Below are 18,714 nucleotides of genomic sequence, written 5' to 3' on the forward strand. Positions count from 1 at the left end.
GGGCTGAAGGATGGTTGAGTGCTCAAGGGGGGTGAGGCTATTCGATCCAAATGATAGGGCTCCATTGTTTCTTTCTTCTTGGCTAAGCGAGTGACGGGTGGCATGAAAAATGCTCCTAGGGATGAGATGCAATAATGCTGATGGATGAAAAAGGGGGAAGGCTTTTCTATGCAAATGATTTCCTAGGTTGAGGCAAAGCTATATGACAAAACCTAAGGAGGATTGGGTTGGGGATTCTAACTTCAAAGATATGTTGTCAAAGCACAAAAGGTCTGCTTTCCTATGTGCAAGCTTGGTGGTGATTGTATCAACTTAAGGATAGACTGATGATCCTTTAGGAAGAACAAGAGATTGACCACTTGTGGATCCCAACCTTTAGCTCAAGGTGATGAGGGATAACAAGTGATAAAGCAAGATTACCCTAGACAAAGCTTTGTCAAAGGGATAACCTTGGTGAGATTGGTGGATTTGGAAGATTTTAGGAATGGCAAACTTTTAGCAAGGTGACAACAATTTTGAAAGCTTAGATGTGCAAATTTTTGATTACTGGCTAGATGGTATGATTCTAAATGAGATGGATGAGCTAATAATGCTTAAGGGGATAACCTAAGATGGCTGGCTTTTCTACAAAGATGACTCTAAAGTGAAGCTTATCCAAGAAGATGTGGAGAAACAAGGGTGTCTAATCATAAAAATCATGCCTAGTTGGTAAGGCATAAGCAGGATTAACTCCTGGATGTTGGCTAAATTTGATGGTACGCTCTAACCAGGCCTCTTGAAGTGCTTTTTTGGTAGCTTTGTCCTCTGCTTTGTGGAGTTTGGCAATTCGTGGGCTTGGTGTTATTTCTTTTCTCTTGGCTGAAAGTTCTTGGTATGCTAGAGATGGCTTGAGTTTGACCTTGTGAAACTTCTGTTTGGGTTTGGGTTGTTCTGACATAAATTCCTAAATTTGCTTGGCTTTGGAAAAAATCTCAGTTGTTTTTCTTCAACTTGTTCAACTTCCAAAATAGGCAGTGACTACGCTAAGTGTGCCCTAAGCTAGGATTGACCAAGTTTGGCAAACATTCATTCAACAAGTAAAATAAAAACAAGCAATAGATAGGAACACCCAGATAGAAGTTTGTGGTTCTTAGAATGTGATACTTGCACCAAGGAGTGTGTATGTTCTACAAATGTTTTGATCAGTCACTTCAAACACATTAACATCCTAGATGGTTTTTTGCAAGGCTGACAATTGGTTTAGCTAGGGAGTCCTCGATATACGCAAGGTACGTGAGGCCCAAATCCATAGATGAGACCAAAAGGACGTCACACAGCCGAGAGGAGTGGTAACCCACTTCTCCTCTTTCACTTCTCCAGGGTATAAAGTTCCTTGAGGCTTAGCCCAAATGACAAAATCTTGATCCCAAGAGAGGTGTCTTTCGATTCACCTCCCGATTCTTATACTCCGTCGGAATGCTAGAGTTGAGGTCGTCCAAGGGGTGATGAAATCCTCAAGCAGGCCTCCTAAAAAGAAACAAGGTTTTGGATCCTAATCTTATGCACCCAAGATGGCCTCGAAAGACAACAAGGGGAGAGAAGACTTGGATGACCTTGGGCTAAAAAACACGCTTGCTCTTTTACCAACTGACTCTTATGTGTGCTAATCTAGACTTTGCAAGCACTCATGTTTAAGAGACAATGTTCAATTACAACTTGAAGCGCCAACAAAAGTAAATCGATCGAAGAATGCGAACAATAAGAAGAGATAGGGTCAACAAAAGAAAACTTGCGCGCCCAGAGGCCCTCCACGTCAAGTATCGATTAATTTTCCTTAAGGCATTCAAGATTGAGTGTGAGTTTGTTTTAAGCCCAAAACAAAAGTGTGTGAGATTCAATTTCAAGCGCACGCCCGGAGGCTCTCCACGTCATTTGTTGTTCAATTTTAGTGCCCAAAATTGAAGTGTGATTGATTTAATCTAGAGTTTTGGCCATTTAAAAATTTTCATAAAGTTAAAGCAAACGTTCAAAGACCAAGTGAGTGAGTTAGATTGTGGAACATTTAACACCTTTTTATAGTAGACACATCCCCATAAATGGCGCTGAGATTGCAACCAATGGTTAATATTTGATGGGTGATTAGAAAAGAGGTGAGTCCAAGGAACTACTCAAATTGATTTTTGTAAATTTTTATTTTAACTTAACAAAGTTTCTTAAATGTCCAAAAATAAAACTTTACCTAGATTGCATGTGGAAAAGAGATTTGTTTTGTTCAATTTTAGAAGCTCCAAATGAAGTGTTTGATATTGCAATGGTTAATTGGTCCTTGGCATTCAAGATTGGATTTGTTGTTTTAAGCATGCATTCCAAGAAAAGTTGATTTTAATCCATGACATTCAAGAGTGTGTTTTGAGCAACATTCATTCAATGGAAAATGTGTTTAACCATTCAAGTTCATTTTTTTAGCAACATGCATTCAAAGACAAATGGTTAAACATTCAAGTTCATTTTTTAGCAACATGAAAACCTGCAAGAAACATGGTTAGTGGTTCCATATGTGCTCCAACCTGCAATGAGACAAAAAAAAGCAATTTAGTTAGTTAGTCAAAATCTTCAAAAATGAGAGCTTAACTATGGGAAAAAAAATTTTAACTTTTTTTGCTATTTTTTCTACGCGTAAAAATGCTTAAAATGGTCTAAATCCTACGGAAATAAAGATTTTAAAACAGAAATGCAACATAAGTAGGTAGAGATGACAGTCTATCAAGCGGAGACGCCAAAATATGAAGACGCGAAAATACAGAGATGCTAGTATTCAGAGATGACAAAACAGATTTGCGGCACAGAAAACAGGTGACAAGCAGAGATGTCGATTTGCGCAGATGCGAATTTTCGCAGACGATGATTTGGATTGGCGGTGGAAGAGACGTCAATTTGCGCAGACGCGGATTTTTGCAGACGTCGATTTGCATAGACGCAGATTTTCACAGACATCAATTTGCACAGACGTAGATTTTCGCAGATGTCGATTTGCGCAGACGCAGATTTTCGCAGACAAAACAAGTTGCAGACGCCAAAACTATGCGAAAAAAGTTGAAAAACGCAATTTTTTTTTTTTTAGATGGTATTTCTTCTTCCTAAGTGAATTCTTTAACTTGCAAAAACAAGCAAAACACCCTCACAACACACTCAAACAACAACAAACATTAGATGGTTAAAAAAATGACATATAGATGAAAATAGATGATTAAATGACCCATAGTGGGGTCCCACCAGGCGTACCAAAATGTAGAACAAGATTTAGTATGCAAAGAACATTAACAAATAAAGTAAACATTCACAAACCAAAAACTAAATTCACATATATTCTTAGACAAAGAAAGCAAACAAGAAGTGCAAACTTCACAAGAGAAAACACTCCATGCTTTCTTGATTCTGTAGATGTGTCCTTTTGTTGTGGATGTATGCTCAAGATGCTCAAAAGCTGCTTCAATGGAGATGGGTAATGGAAAATTGGTAGCTTTGTGAGCTCTCAATTTGGCATTATAAGGGTAAGATTGATGGCTTTGGTTCTCCAAATAGCATGGTAACTTTAGCTCAAAGATTGTTGATGAAATGGCTTGGGATGGGATTTAATTTATAGGCTAAGGGGTAGAGGGATGGAGGGCTTAGATGCAAGGATGGATGAAGGCTTAAGGAGGGCTAGGATGCACTCAAAGGAGAGAACATGGATTGTGCTTGTTTAGCACCAATGGGAAGGTGACACTTGTCACAAGGAGGATGAGTGTGAGAGGGTAGGGTAAAGGGTTGGTTAAAGGCATGATGAGTGGGGTTGAGTATGTAAGAGGGATGTAAGAGGAATGAGTGTGGAAGAGGGAAGAGTGTGGAAGATGGGTGTAAGAGTCATGAGTGGGCTTGTAAGAGTCTTTTATGTTTTGTAAGAGCACTCATGACTTAGTGGTTGGGTTTTTTGAGGAGAGACTTTGGTTTGGATTAGGAAAGTCTTAAACTTGTTTAAGGAATGTGACAACATTAGGGGGTGGATTAGGCTTGGGTTTAGGATTAGATTAGGGATGTTAGAGATGTGCAAGTGGATGGCATTAATGAGGGTGGGTGAGTTAGTGGCTAAGCTTGGTTAGTATGGGTGGATGGGGTGGATTAGGCTAAATGGAGGATTAGAGATAGGTTAGTGGTTTTTGAATTTGAGGATTTAATTTATCAAATAGATTTATTTAATAAATGAGGATTTTTGGAATTAGATAGGAGAAAAGGATTTAATTGATAAATAATAGATTATTTGATTTATCAATTAGGACTATAGATGATTAATTAAATTAATCAACTAGGGATGGCAAAGGATTAATTAAATGAGAATTTAATTAATGATGCCTTCCTTTAGAGATGGCTAAATTAGATTACCAAAGTAGTGTAATCAAATTTAGGTGTCTACAATATCAAGTGCCGAGTAAACTTCAAGTTTCGAACAGATATAGGTGTCGAGTAACACAAAGATGTTGAGCACCAGTAAAACCAATAGTGCCGAGTAACATAGAGATGCCGAGCACCAGTAAAAATAATAATGTCGAGTTGCTGAATTATTGTGAAAATCAAAGATTCGCCAGATCTAAGTTGACAAGGTTGTTATCTAGAAGTTTGTAAATTAAATGGAAGATAAGAATGATGAGCCGGTGGCACAGAACACCATGTAAAACATTTTTAAGGATACAACTGACGAAGTTTCTAGATGAGAACAAGATATGAGGTAGATACATTGTATACTACCTAATCCATTTTGAAACCCTAAAATTAGAGAAGAAGAATTGAGAAAAAAAGGCAAAATTAGATTTCTATTTAAGGAGTCATAAGTCCATGAAGAAAAAAGAGAGAGAGGCAGTCAAGCATGAAAGCATAAAATGTTGAAGGGGGTGCTAAGGAGGAAAGAGAGCATAGTTACTCTATTTCAAGAAGAAGACCTTGGATATGGATGCATTGGCATGATGAGTAAGAAGACTCAAGGAGACAAAGCTTGATAAGAAGATAAGCAATCAGAGCTGAAGTGATTGAAGCCAAGCATAAGGATTGAATTGAAAGTGTGATGTAATATCTGCAAAGTATGTTGTAAGTTATATCAGATCAAAAGGTCATTATCGTTACTTTCTAGCAATTGTAATAGTTAGTTTAAATCCTATGGACTTAGGTTGGTTTGGTAGCCATGAGATAAATCCTTTAACAGGGTGACATTCCAAGTGAATTTTCTAAAGTCCTTTAACCAGGCCCATTCCTAACAGTTTGGTGAAATCCTCTAACAAGGTCGCATTTAACAGTGTGTTGTAAACCTTTAACAAGGCAGGCCTTTAATAGGGCATCACTTTAGAAGAGTGAGAATCAAGTAGCATGTTACTAGTGGTTTTTCCCAAATTGGGTTTCCACGTAAATCATTGTGTCATGTGTTGATCTTGAATGTTTCATCTCTGCATGTTGATTTACTGTAACTTACTAATATGTTTGATTTAAGTTTGGATGGATGAAAAGTGTATGGATTTATTAAAAGTGTAGAAAAAGTATTATTAGGGCATTTGGACCTTGAATAACTGATTCAGCCCCCCTCTCAATTATTCTAAATAATTCTAACATCATCAACAAATATTTCTACCAACGCGATCCTCCTATCTAGTCCTTCTTTGATATAAAGGCTATTATTATCATTTGTTCTTTGAAAATCAATCTATATCAAATAGTTATGTAGTATTTCATACCAGGCTCTGGGAGCTCGCTTGAGACCATATAATGCTTTGTGTAGTTTGTAGACCATGCCCCTTTTGTTAGGATCTACAAAACCTTCTAGTTTTTTAATGTATCTTCCTCATCAAGAATTTTATTCAAGAATATAGATTTAACATCCATTTGATATACCTTAAATCCTCTATGGGCTACATATGCAAGTAAAGTTCTAACTCTTAATCTTGCAACAGGGGTAAAAGTTTCACCATAATCAATACCTTCTTCTTGAGAATAACCTTTACATACCAATCTTACTTTAACTCTAGACACTTTTCCATCTTCGTTTAGTTTTTTTTTCTGAATACCCACTTTGTTCCAATTACATTTTAATCTTTGGGTCTAGTAAAAAGAGTCCAAGTTTTGTTCTTCTCTATTTGTTCCATTTCTTCATTCATTGCTTCAATCCAACTTTCATCATTTAATGCATCTTTAATATTTCTTGGTTCAAATTTAGCATGTAAACATGTACCTTTCAATTTTCTTATTGTCAATAGTTCCATCAGATTTGTCTCCAATGATCTAATCAGGTACATGATGCCTTCTAACATATCTTGTTAATATAAGTTCTTTAGAGTTGGTATGAGTTCCATTGTCTTCTTCATCAACTTCAATATCAAGCTTTGGTCCTTCTATCTATGACTCAAGTCCTTCAAACTTAGTTTGAACTAGCTTGGTAGCTTTTGACTATGACTTAAGTCCTTTAGACTCGGTTTGAACTAGCTTGGTAGCTTCTGACTGTGACCCAATTTGCATTGTTTGCAACTTAGTAACCATTGGAGATTTTGGGGACTTGAGAGGTGAAACATCCTTTCTTTTAGATGGATTTGGTAGGGTATCAAGTTCATAGTAACTAAATCTTTTGTAATCCTTTGGCACTTTGTTGCTTTCTCCTTCACTCTTTTCTACAAACTCATCAATCCTCACATGTGCACTTTCTATGATTTTATGAGTAGACAAATTCAAACACTTGTATGCTTTGCTTTTGTAGGAATATCTTAGAAATATGCCTTCATCACCTTTTACATCAAATTTTCCTTTTCTAGACTCTTTTAAGATATAACATTTGCTACCAAATATTTTCAAATAACTCACATTAGGTGTGTAGCCATACCATAGTTCATAGGGAGTTTGGTTTGAGTCTTTTTTCAACTAAACTTAGTTCAAATTATGAACTGTAGTATTGATAGCTTCATTCCAGTATTTGATTACAACATTTTTTTCTATCATTAGTGTCCTTGCACAATTTATAATTCATCTATTTCTTCTTTTAGCTATACTATTTTGTTGAGGTGTACTACGGGCTGATACTTGTCTTTTGATTCCTCTTTCAATGTATAAATTATTTAATTCATTGGAGATGAATTCGCCACCTCTTTCTAATCTTAAACATTTCAATATTTTTCCACTCTTGCCAGATACCATTTTAATTTTTTGAAAGCTTTTAATTTTTCTTTTAGATACATCATAGTCATTATTCTAAAACAATCATTAACAAAAAGAATGAAAAACTTCTCTCCATTGTAACTCTCTATTCTAGTTGGTCCACATAAGTGAGTATGTATAGTTTCTAAGACATCTTCTGACTGATAGTTTTTTCTTTTGTAACTAGTCTTTCCCATCTTACCAATTTGGAAATTCTTGAATAAACCCACATTAGGTTTCTTCAAACTAGAAATGCCTCTTACTCTTTTATGTTTTCTTATCTTAACTAGATTATCAAAGTTTACATGACATATTTTTTTGTGCCATAACCAAATTTCTTCTATTTGAGCAATAAAACATGAACATTCACTGAGATCAAGATAAAATAGATTAGCTATTGTTTGCTTTCCTAGTCTAACTAGATTTCTGTTATCATCCAAAAGTTTTGCCTTGCCATTTATGAATTCTACCTTGAATCCAATTTTGTTCAATTGTGCCATAGTAAGTAGATTATGCTTTAATCCTTCAACTAAATAGGTATTATCACATATAGGTTCATTGGTTAATGAGATATGAACTTTTCCTTTTATGCAACAAGGTTCATTGTTTCTAAACCTTACACTACCTACATCATAATATTCAACATGTTCAAACTTTGTTTTTATCTCTAGTCATATGGTGTGTACATCCACTATCTATAATCGATGTACCATTTTTGCTAACATGATTCATCTTTTACAACAATATCCACCATTTCATCTTCACTACCATTAGAATATTTAGCTATAAAAAAACTTTTCTTCCCTTTGTCCTTGTAATTCTTGTGATTTTTTAATTCCTTCTTGCCTTTGTGCTTGTGGCTTTTCTTTTCATCCTTGCTTTCTCTATTTGGACACCTAATAGTAATATGACCAACTTCTTCACAAGAAAAGTAGATTAGAGGAATTTTACCTTTGTACTTTCCTCTTCTTTTGGAAGATTTATTTGCAAGTAGGGCTTCAAAAATTTCAAGATCACTATCAGAACTTTGTTCAGTTTCTTCTTCACTTCCTAATTTATTAGATTTTTATTTCTTTCTCTTTTTCTTAAGTGAGAGTTTGAAATGCATGCTCAATATTTTTGGAGATAGGAATATAGCTATCATAGTTTTCTAGTCCAAAAGTTGTTAGTCTTCCAACTAGAACATCCAAGGATTTTTTGTTATTTGGATCACATCTCATTTCTTGAATAGAAGACACTCTAATTGAATAGATAAGAAGAATAATTCTAAGTACTTTTCTTATAATGGTTGTGTCCTCAATTTTTCCTCTAGATCCTTTGATTTCACTTACAATGGCCTTGATTCTTTCCACATATTTTGCAATATTATCATCTTCTCTCATTTTCATTTGATCAAATTGTCCTTTGAGACTTTCTACTTTGGCTCTTCTTACATTGCCATATCCTCCATAGATATCTTTCAGTTTGGTCCACATTTCATGAACATTTTGTATAATCTTTTACCTCATCAAATTCAACATAACTGAGAGAAAATGCAATATCAATCATCATGATGTTATGATTCTTATTTTTAGCAATATCTTCAACTGATAATATTCCAGAGGGAGTTTTGTATTTAGTATCAATGTATTTTCAACCTTAATCACTAATAGTAGCTAGATGTAACCTCATACATCCTTGCCATGCTACAAAATTATCTATGTTCAACTTTAGAATCTTTATTTTGTAAGACATCTTAATCTTTATCTTAGGTCCTTGAAACCTTCTCTGCAAGCACCAAATGCTCTAATACTAAATATTGGAAATACAAGAGGAGTAACTAAGAGGGGAGGGGTGAATCAATTACTACAAAAATAAATCCCAGATCCCTTAGATGTTAGTATAAAAGAAATGTTCATGCTTGGTATACACATAGTTAATGTTGTAACTCAGTAAATACTGATTTTACTCGATAATGAATTAGTTTTGTAGAACTTGAGATGTTATCAGTGATTATCATTACTTTAACTTAATTGCAAGCATAAATTAAATATCATGAACACATTTGACACCAAGATTTAACATGGAAACTTAATTTGCAAAAAACCACCAATTGTCACTAGTAACTGAGTTTCACTCTTTTGAAGTGAGCTCTATTTGGAGCCAACCCTGTTAAAGGTTACAAAATACACTGTTAGGTGTGACCCTATTAAAGGATTTAATCACCATGTTAGTAGTGGCCTTGTTAGAGGTCTTTAGAAAATTCAACAAAATTGCCACCTTGTTAGAGGATTTACAAATGGTTGTTAAGCCAACTCTGTTAAGAGATTTAGATCAGTGCTACAATGGTTAGAGAGTAACAATGAGATGACCTAATTTAGATGCAACTAACTTACTAGTTATAGAACTTTGTTCTATCTTGTACTTGATCCTTCCTAATCAAATGCATCCATTCATCTCCTCAACATATCCTTTTTATCTTTAGATTTGCTTCCTAAAGCAATCCTCAAGTTTTCAATATTATTCTTACACACACAATATCTCACAACTTGACCTTATACTTATATCCTTTCAATTGTCAATTCAGCTAGAATACAACTTAGAATAGTTAATATTCATCATCTTAGTTGATTGGAATTAATTTATATGCCAAAATAGGAAAATCCTTTGTTGTTTGACCTAGCTCAGTAAACACTAACTCAGAAATGATTTCCCTATGTTAACCAACAAAAGCTTGGTTAACACTACAAACTCACAAAGATCCTTTGGTAATTGAGTGAGCCTAGTTATCATTGGTTCCATCCAATATTTTCTTCACTAACCAAGTGAGCTTAGTTAACATTCATCTTCTACAAGCTTTCCTTCGATGCCCAAGTAAACTTAGTAGACACTATCTTCTAAACTAGACAAACATAGGAATGCTTAGTAGACACAAAGAAATATCTTTATGGTCCAAGTGAGCTTAGTATGCATTGACTAATAATGATATGACATTTGAGTAACATCAAAGACAACATACAATTATTCAATTGTATCCAACATAAGATTGATGAGTTGGATCATTTAATTCAAGGAGAGGATTAGGTAAACAATCTAACACATAAATTTGATGGGAAGTTTCTAGAAAAGAAGGAAGATTAACAAATATAATGAATCATTTGGATTGAATCATGAACCCTAAGATCTATGGTGATTGTGAAAATGGGAAAGGACCATAATTACCTATTTAATGAGGTACTAAGATGAACTTTAGGGGATGCACAAAGAGAGAAGCAATGCATTTTTCTAGTAAGATGGAACCAAGTTATTGAGGTTGATAAGAGAATCTAAGAAGGCTTAAGTTTGCTATGAAGGGAAGGGTGAATGCTTAAAGGGTTTCCAAGGAAATCAAGGAAAATGGTGATGAAGAAGGGTTATTAGAGAATCAATACATGAACTAAACAAATATCTAAAACTACAAAGTGAGTTGTAACCATAGAGATCAAACCCTACTATATTATTTCTAATCATTGTAAGAAGTTTGTATTGAAATCCTTTTAATCAAACATTGACCTAACAAACATTCAAGGACTTAACAGTCTGTCTAAATCCTTTAACAAGGTGGCATTCTAATGGAATTATTTAAAGACCTCTAATAAGGCCACTGCTAATAGGGTTATTAAATCCTCTAACTAAATCCCATTTAACAGTGTATTGTAAACTTTTAATAGGGTTAGCTCCTAATAGGGCTCACTTCAAAAGACTGAAAAAGTGGAGACATGTTGTTGGCGGTTTTTACCAAATTGGGTTTCCACATTAAATCCTAGTGTTAAAATTGTGTTGAATGTTTTATGATGTTTTATATTTCAAATGTTCACATGCACTAAAGTTTTTTATATTAGGATATTGAACTACTAGTTAATATTCTTACTAAAATTATAGTAGAGACCGAGTTATAGTAGAACAAACAAAATGGATAATGTTTAATTTTTTAATTATTCAATTGGTATCGATGGACCTTGAGCAATTGATTCTCCCCCCTCTTAGTTCTTCAAAACATTCTAAAAAATAGTATCAGAGCCACAATACTTATAAAGATAAGTTTGAAGGTACTTAAAGCTAAAGTTCATGACTCACAAAAGGGAGGTACTAAAGTTGAACAAGGAAAAATTTCTTGCATAGAAAATGTTGATGAGGTTACACATATCAAATATTGGAGATGTTACAATAAGCTTTGTGGACAATGAATATGTGAAGATAACAATCATTCCTCTAACTACTCAACAATTGAGAGAAAAGAAAGAACACAATCAGGCAATATTGGAGGTTGCTTCAACCCTAAGCTATGATGAGTTTGATGATATAAAATAATGTGATAGTGAAAAATAGATGTGGCACAAATTGAAGACCATATATGGAGGAAATAACAATGTCTTAAAAGCTAAATTAGAGAGTTTAAGAGAAAATTTTGATGAAATGAGAATGATGGAAGCAAAACATAGTGTAGTATTACACAAGAATCAAATAACTTGCCAATGTTATTTGAGGGGCAAATGGAGAGATTAAAGATGAAATACTGATATTCAAGGTATTGAGAACTCTACTTCCTATATATTCCATTACGGTTTATGTAATACAAGAGTTTTGTTGTACTCTTAGTAAGAACTTAACTTTGGAAAGTGTAATTGGTAGACTTACTACTTTTGAGATGTCTAATTTTGATAACTACACACCTGCTCCAATTGAATATACTTTTAAGTCACAACTAATTCTTAGCAAAAGAAAAGGAAAACATGTGAAGGTTGACAATGAAACTTCTAATGATGAGCTTGAAAAACTTATTGGAAAAATATTTGGAAGAGGTAGAGGTAAATATAAAGGTAAATTACCTATTATTTGTTTTTCATGCAACAAGGTTGGTCATATTGCTACAAGATGTCCTGACAAAGAAGACAAGGATGAAACAAGGGAACAAAAGTACAAAGGAAGAAGAGATGACCAAGACTACAAGAAGAACAAGGATAAAAAATGTAAGAAATCTTGTTATATTGTTGAAGAAGAAATTGGCACTCAATTTAAAAGAAATGATGATGAAGTTATTTATGTTTCTTTGACAAAAGATTCTTGTGAAGATAAGAAAATTGCTTTAATTTCATATGTGAACAATAGTGACAAATGGATAATTGATAGTGGATTCACTAATCATATGACTAGTGCTAGAAATAAATTTGAGGAAATTAGATCATACAAAGGTGGCTATGCTAAATTTGGTAATGATATTCCATCTATTGTGAGAGGTAAATGTACAATTCAATTGATTGACAAAATAATGTGTGAAAATGTGTACTTGGTGGAAGGACTTTAATATGTTGAGTGTTTCATAGTTTAAAAAATCAAGGCACAGAGCTGAATTCCATCATAGAAAGGCCAAGATATATGATGTTGATGGCAAGCTAATTGGAAGAGCAGATAAGTCAAGAGGTAACTTGTTCTATCTAATGAGACATGTTTATTTGCACAAAAGGAAGATGTTTGGATATGACACAAAAGTTTGTCATGTAAATTTTGACAATTTGGTGAACATTAGTAAAATGAAGAAAGTAAGAGGGTTTCCAAACCTAAAGAAGCCTAACAATGATATGTGTAAACAATATCAATTGGGAAAAATGACAAAGTCTAGTTTCAAAATAAAAACATACACACCTAGTGATACTTCGGAATTGGTTCATATTGACCTATGTGAACCTATTGATGTTCAAAGTTGTTATGGAGATAAGTATTTCTTTCTATTTTTTGATGATTACTCTAGGATGATGAATATTATGTTTCTTAAAGCTAAATCTGATTCTTTTTAGTTATTTAAGTGGTATTTGGCTAGAGTTGAAAAAGAATCAAGGAAGATTTTGAAGTATCTGAGATCTAACAAAGGTTGTGAATTCATTTCCAATGAGTTAAACACATTCTACAATAATAGACGAATTAAAATATAGATGCTTGCACCAAGGACCCCTCCTCAAAATGGGATAGCTAAAAGAAGAAACAAATCAATAATGGACTATGCTAGAACATTGATGCTGGAGAAGAATATATTAAAAAAATATTGGAGAGAATCTATCATCATTGTTGTCTATACCTTAAATAGAGTATAAGTCAAAAAAGTACAGATGATACACCTTTTGAACTATGGTATGGATATGCTTCTAATGTGAAATATTTCAAAATATTTGGAAGACAATGCTACATATATAAAGATAATAAGAATGGAAAAATTGATGCTCAGAGTGATGAAGGTATATTCCTAGGACACTCCACCAAGAGTAAAGCTTACAAGTGTTTAGACTTTAACACTAACAAAGTTGTGGAAAGTTTAAATGTAAAATTTGATGAATTTGCAAAAAAAATGACATTGAATGTAAGAAAGAACCTAAAGATTATAGTACACTCATATATGTGAATGATGGTGCTCCCAACACTCCTAATGAGCAAGAAAACAAAGCTATAGATTCACAACAGACAAGGAATGACGAAGTACAATGATAAGTTGCAAAGCAACAAATAGTAGGCATTGAGAAATGGGTAGAAGATGCCAAGTAGACAGACAACGTTGACCATCAGATTGATAATGTTGAGCATGTTAAATCAGATGTGGAACAAGAAAGAGACAATGAACTTGAGATTATTTTTCAAGATGACCCTGCTGAAGAACAAAGAAGGAGACCACTTGTGCTAGCGAAGTATGTAAGAAGAGATCATAAGTCTAAAAAAATTATTGGAGATGAAAATTTTGGTGTAATGAAAAGAAAGAGATGAAGAAATGATACATACTTACTTTGTGAATTTGAGCCCAAATCAGTGAAAGATGCTCTAGACAATGACGATTGGATCAAGACAATAAATAAAGAAATTGAACAAATTGAGACAAAATGAGTTATCAAGATTAAAAATGTAATTGAAACAAAATGAGTGATCAAGAATAAGCTAAATGAAAGAAGTGAAGCTACAAGGAAAAAGGAAAGATTACTATGCAAAGTATATGCTATAGATTGGTAAGGTGTTTACCTATTGTTTGTCTAACCCAAACTTTATTTATGGTGTATACTGTAGTATTAACTTCTTCTCTACAAAGTACATATGATTCCTTACTATCAACCAACATCACCCTAGCTACCTCACAAACTATTCTAATCCTTCTCTCTACTACTTCATTCTACTATGGTATTTTAGGTGCTAAATTTTATCTGTGAATACCATTATCCTTGAAATATGAATTGAACTAATTAGATATAAATTCCCAACCTTTAACTAACTTTAAACATTTTATCCTCATTCCATATCTATTATCAAATTTTACCTTAACTATTTTGAATTAGTCAAATATTTTAGATTTTTCTCTTAATAAAGTGGCCCACATGATTATCTTAGTGAAATCATCAATAAAAAGAATAAAATATCTCTAACCATAGAATGTGTAAGGAAACTTGGCAATAAATAATATAACCATTTCCACATAACCCATAATAGATCTAAAATAAACACGAAATTAAAATCCACATGCAATAGAATAGACAGCATACCCACAAAATGTGACACAAGATATACCCTGGGAAACCCTCATTGAGGGAAAAACCCAGCCTCCAAAAGCATCCATCACCATGTATTATTCAGCAAAAAAATACCATTGCCATACAACTATGGAAGCCTTCATGTCCATAGCCACAACCGAGCAAACTATGTGAACAAGCATGAATCCACACATTCCATGCCATGCTTTCAACCTTCACAAATGCTCCCTTGGCTAACCTGTCAAGCCTTGTCCCACTCGACTCTTGCCTTTTTTCTTCTCCTTGTCACTCTTTTACTCTCTCCAACAACTACCCTTGTGGCTGCTTATATAGTAGCAAGTCCCACAAAACCACTAAGTGGTATTACATAAACCATGTGCTAAAACCATGTGCTACCTAACCCACTGACCCCACATTTAATATTGGGCATTTAATTCTTTTCCCCAATATTAAATAGTTACATGAAATATTTTCACAATGTTATAATACAACTCATCAAGAATATTCCATGGGAATCTTTACATGTTGCACGTCCATCTAGGCACAACATTACATAATAAAATAACAATATTATGCAATGTGTGCAACACCCATTATCTCAACAATCTCCCACTTGTTGTATACATTGCATAGGGTCAATCCATAGCCACACAAAATGAACAAGGGAACAATCCCTCCCAGCACATCCACCATCATGGATCAAAATACACCAAGTGCTCCATCCTGGTACCCGCAACAAAATCAAAGTATCCAGCATCTCAAACATGAATGATCTCACCTCCTATTATGCCATTCCCATTGGACATACATAGAAGCCATCCAAAGAGAAAACCACCCAACCTGTCGCATTAGAAGATCATAAAATCCTGTACCAACTAAAATTTCAAGCACAAAAAAAAAAAACCTGATCCAAAGGTAATCACATGTATCTGTAGTTGTCAAAATATCCATAGCTGAAATAGCACCCACAGCAAGTGCTAAACCCATCCAACTATCCATACCTCAAAGGTATAACAAGTGAATCTCATATCACTGACATATCCAATCTATAACCTGCAATCACAAGCCTCAAGAGCAATACCTGCCACATATATACCAGGAAGCTCCCACTACAAAAGATAATGTCAAATCTATAACCAATCCACTCAACACATCTCAAAGAAGTGAATCCATGTAGTATCAAGGACATCCACAATACATAAACTAATATCCTGCAAGACCAATGCTCTCAAATTCTCCACAACCAACAAAGGAAAGAGATAAAGAAATAACCATGTCATCTCTCACATGACATACATGAGCACAAACCAGTGATCACAATCTCCAACCAATCTCAAATCCAATGTAGGCAAAACTAAACATCCAGGAAGATAACCAATACCAGAGAAACCATGCAAATCATAACCTGTATCATGTCCTTCTACACACACCTCTAGATGTAAACTGTGCAAGTATGATCTCCTCCATAAAACCCCAACAAGAAGCCTCAACAACACCCAAACCATACCATATAACTCATCATGGATGCAAGCCTCTCACAAGAAGATCAAACTCAATAAACCATTCCTATACCAAGGAATATGCCCAATATAAAACCATCTCCTAAACCAAACTAGCATAACAACATATGCACATGGAGATAACCAATGCTAAACCATCTCTCAAATGAACCCTCCAGAACTAACTCATGTACCATAGCTCAAGATCCATATCCATGAAAGACAAGCATAAATATAATGCAACTGAGAGAAACAATGGGCTATACCTCTCAAGTAGCAAACCGCCGAGTAGACCAAGAGTGGGGAATGAGAATGCTCATCAAGATACCCAAGTCTCCAACCAAGACTCATCTAAGAACAATCTCCTCTCAAGTCCATATCATGTGATTGCCCCTCAGACTTCCTGCTAAAACCATCAACTGTCCCAACAAATACTTCTCTAATCCAAGAGAAATCAGCATCACCACCGTCTCTAAGTATCCATGAGAACCTATAACCAATCAATCCATGCCAACTCCAAATGCAACATAGCAATATCATGAAGTATCCATCTTATGATCAATGTACTCAATACGAAGAAACTAAACCAAGATCAATGTCAAAGTTCCAACCATGGCCTCAAGAACATAAACATGACAACATGATCTAACCATCTCAACTAAAGAGATAACATGCTCCACATGAACACACCATAACATGTCACAACTCTAAATACGTATCAAGAGTATACCATGACATAATAATGAAACCATCCTTATACCAAGGATAACATGCCAAACAAAAGCATAAACCACACCTTTGCCAAGAACCCTGTGAGTCCTCAAGATGCAACCATCTCCACACACCATGAAGAAAACCGTCTCCACATACCAGGAAGAACGATCTCCACATACCATGAAGATAACCAAGAACTCCATGAGTCCTCAAGATCTAACCATCTTCAAACACCATGAAGATAACAAGTGCACCATGCAAATGTCAAAGACGCTTCTGTAGCAATAGGATCTAAGACAAACCTCCAACATCTACAAACACTCAATAAATATATCAATGCCAAAAAACTCCCACTCACCCGTGGTACCAAGTCACCTATGGCATCATAAAATCCATCCTCTCCAAACCAAGAAGATATAAACCAAACCAGGAACTAATCCTGCACTGTCACCTCATCACTGTCACAAGCTCCCACTAAACCATGTATCTAAGCTATCCATGACATATGATGAACAAACCATCCTCTAACCATGAGAATCAACCAAGGCATCAAACCATCAAAGAACTCAAAGTGCACATCATGAGCTCCTCAAAAGAAAACCAAATAACCATGATCCTCAAACAAGAAGATATACCACCATAACCAAATCAGAAATCCAAGCTAATGAACATCAAGGATGTCCCTGTCACCATGATCACATCCATGAACTGAGCATCTGGCTCTCAAAGTATGTCCAACCTGTCAGCATAGTCAACCACAATCCTCCACCATGACTGTACTTGGTAACAACATCTCATCCCTTCTACATGAAGATAAAATCATGTGACTTAGGGCATAGACAACCCAAATCCAAGCCACCAATCTAAATATCCATCAATAATGAAAGATCAATGGAAAAAGACAACCCATAACCAAGCTATAAATGCAACCTGTAAGTATAGACCGCTTACAACACTGCACAACTTGTAGACCCAACAAGTCATCATACATATCCAAACCAAACACTGATAACTATATCATCATGAGACCAATCTAAAATATGAACTGAGTATACAATGACATCAAATCTTAAATCTCCAATGTCATAAACTCACAATGTTACCATAGTCAAAATATACCTATAAACTATTTAGATCAATATATCACCAAATAAATCATGCTAAACCTACACCAAATCTAAACCATTGTGTAGAGCTCTCCAAGAGCTTTCTGTTGACTATTCGAAGTCTAAAATCTGACTCCGTATGCCCAAGTTATGCCCTAATCTGTGCTCAAAATAAATAACATTTGACTTTAGGGCTCTGAAAACTTGACAAAATTTTAAAATCACAGAACCAAACCTACACCATGTTGTAGTGCTCTAAATTAGCTTTTCAACGCCTGTAAGAACTCTGAAATCTGATGTTCTGAGAGAAAGTTATGGCCGTTTTACTAAGACAGTCTTTTTACCATTTTCAGTACGATTTTTCATTTTTTTATTTTTTCAATGACGAAAATTCCGACAGGATTAAATTTGACGGCCATCATGGGCTGAAACCAAAAAACTCTTTCATTTCCTCTGAACATGGCTAAAGTAGGGCATATTATATATCAAATTTTATGGAAATGTCAACTCGGATCCAATGGTGAGGTCTATTTTTACCCAGGAGGTCATTTTTGCAAGCTACCCCCCAAAAACCTTCATTTTAAATGAAACATCTAAAAAACTCTTTTGTCCAACAATTTCACATGCCTAAATATTTTAACATCCCATCATAACAGCAAACCCAAAACCCTCAGATCTGCAATAAATTATTCA

This window comes from Cupressus sempervirens, chromosome 7 (assembly GCF_028749045.1).
Source record: "Cupressus sempervirens isolate cs-2001-9-10 chromosome 7, ASM2874904v1, whole genome shotgun sequence".
NCBI classification, from domain to species: Eukaryota; Viridiplantae; Streptophyta; class Pinopsida; order Cupressales; family Cupressaceae; genus Cupressus; species Cupressus sempervirens.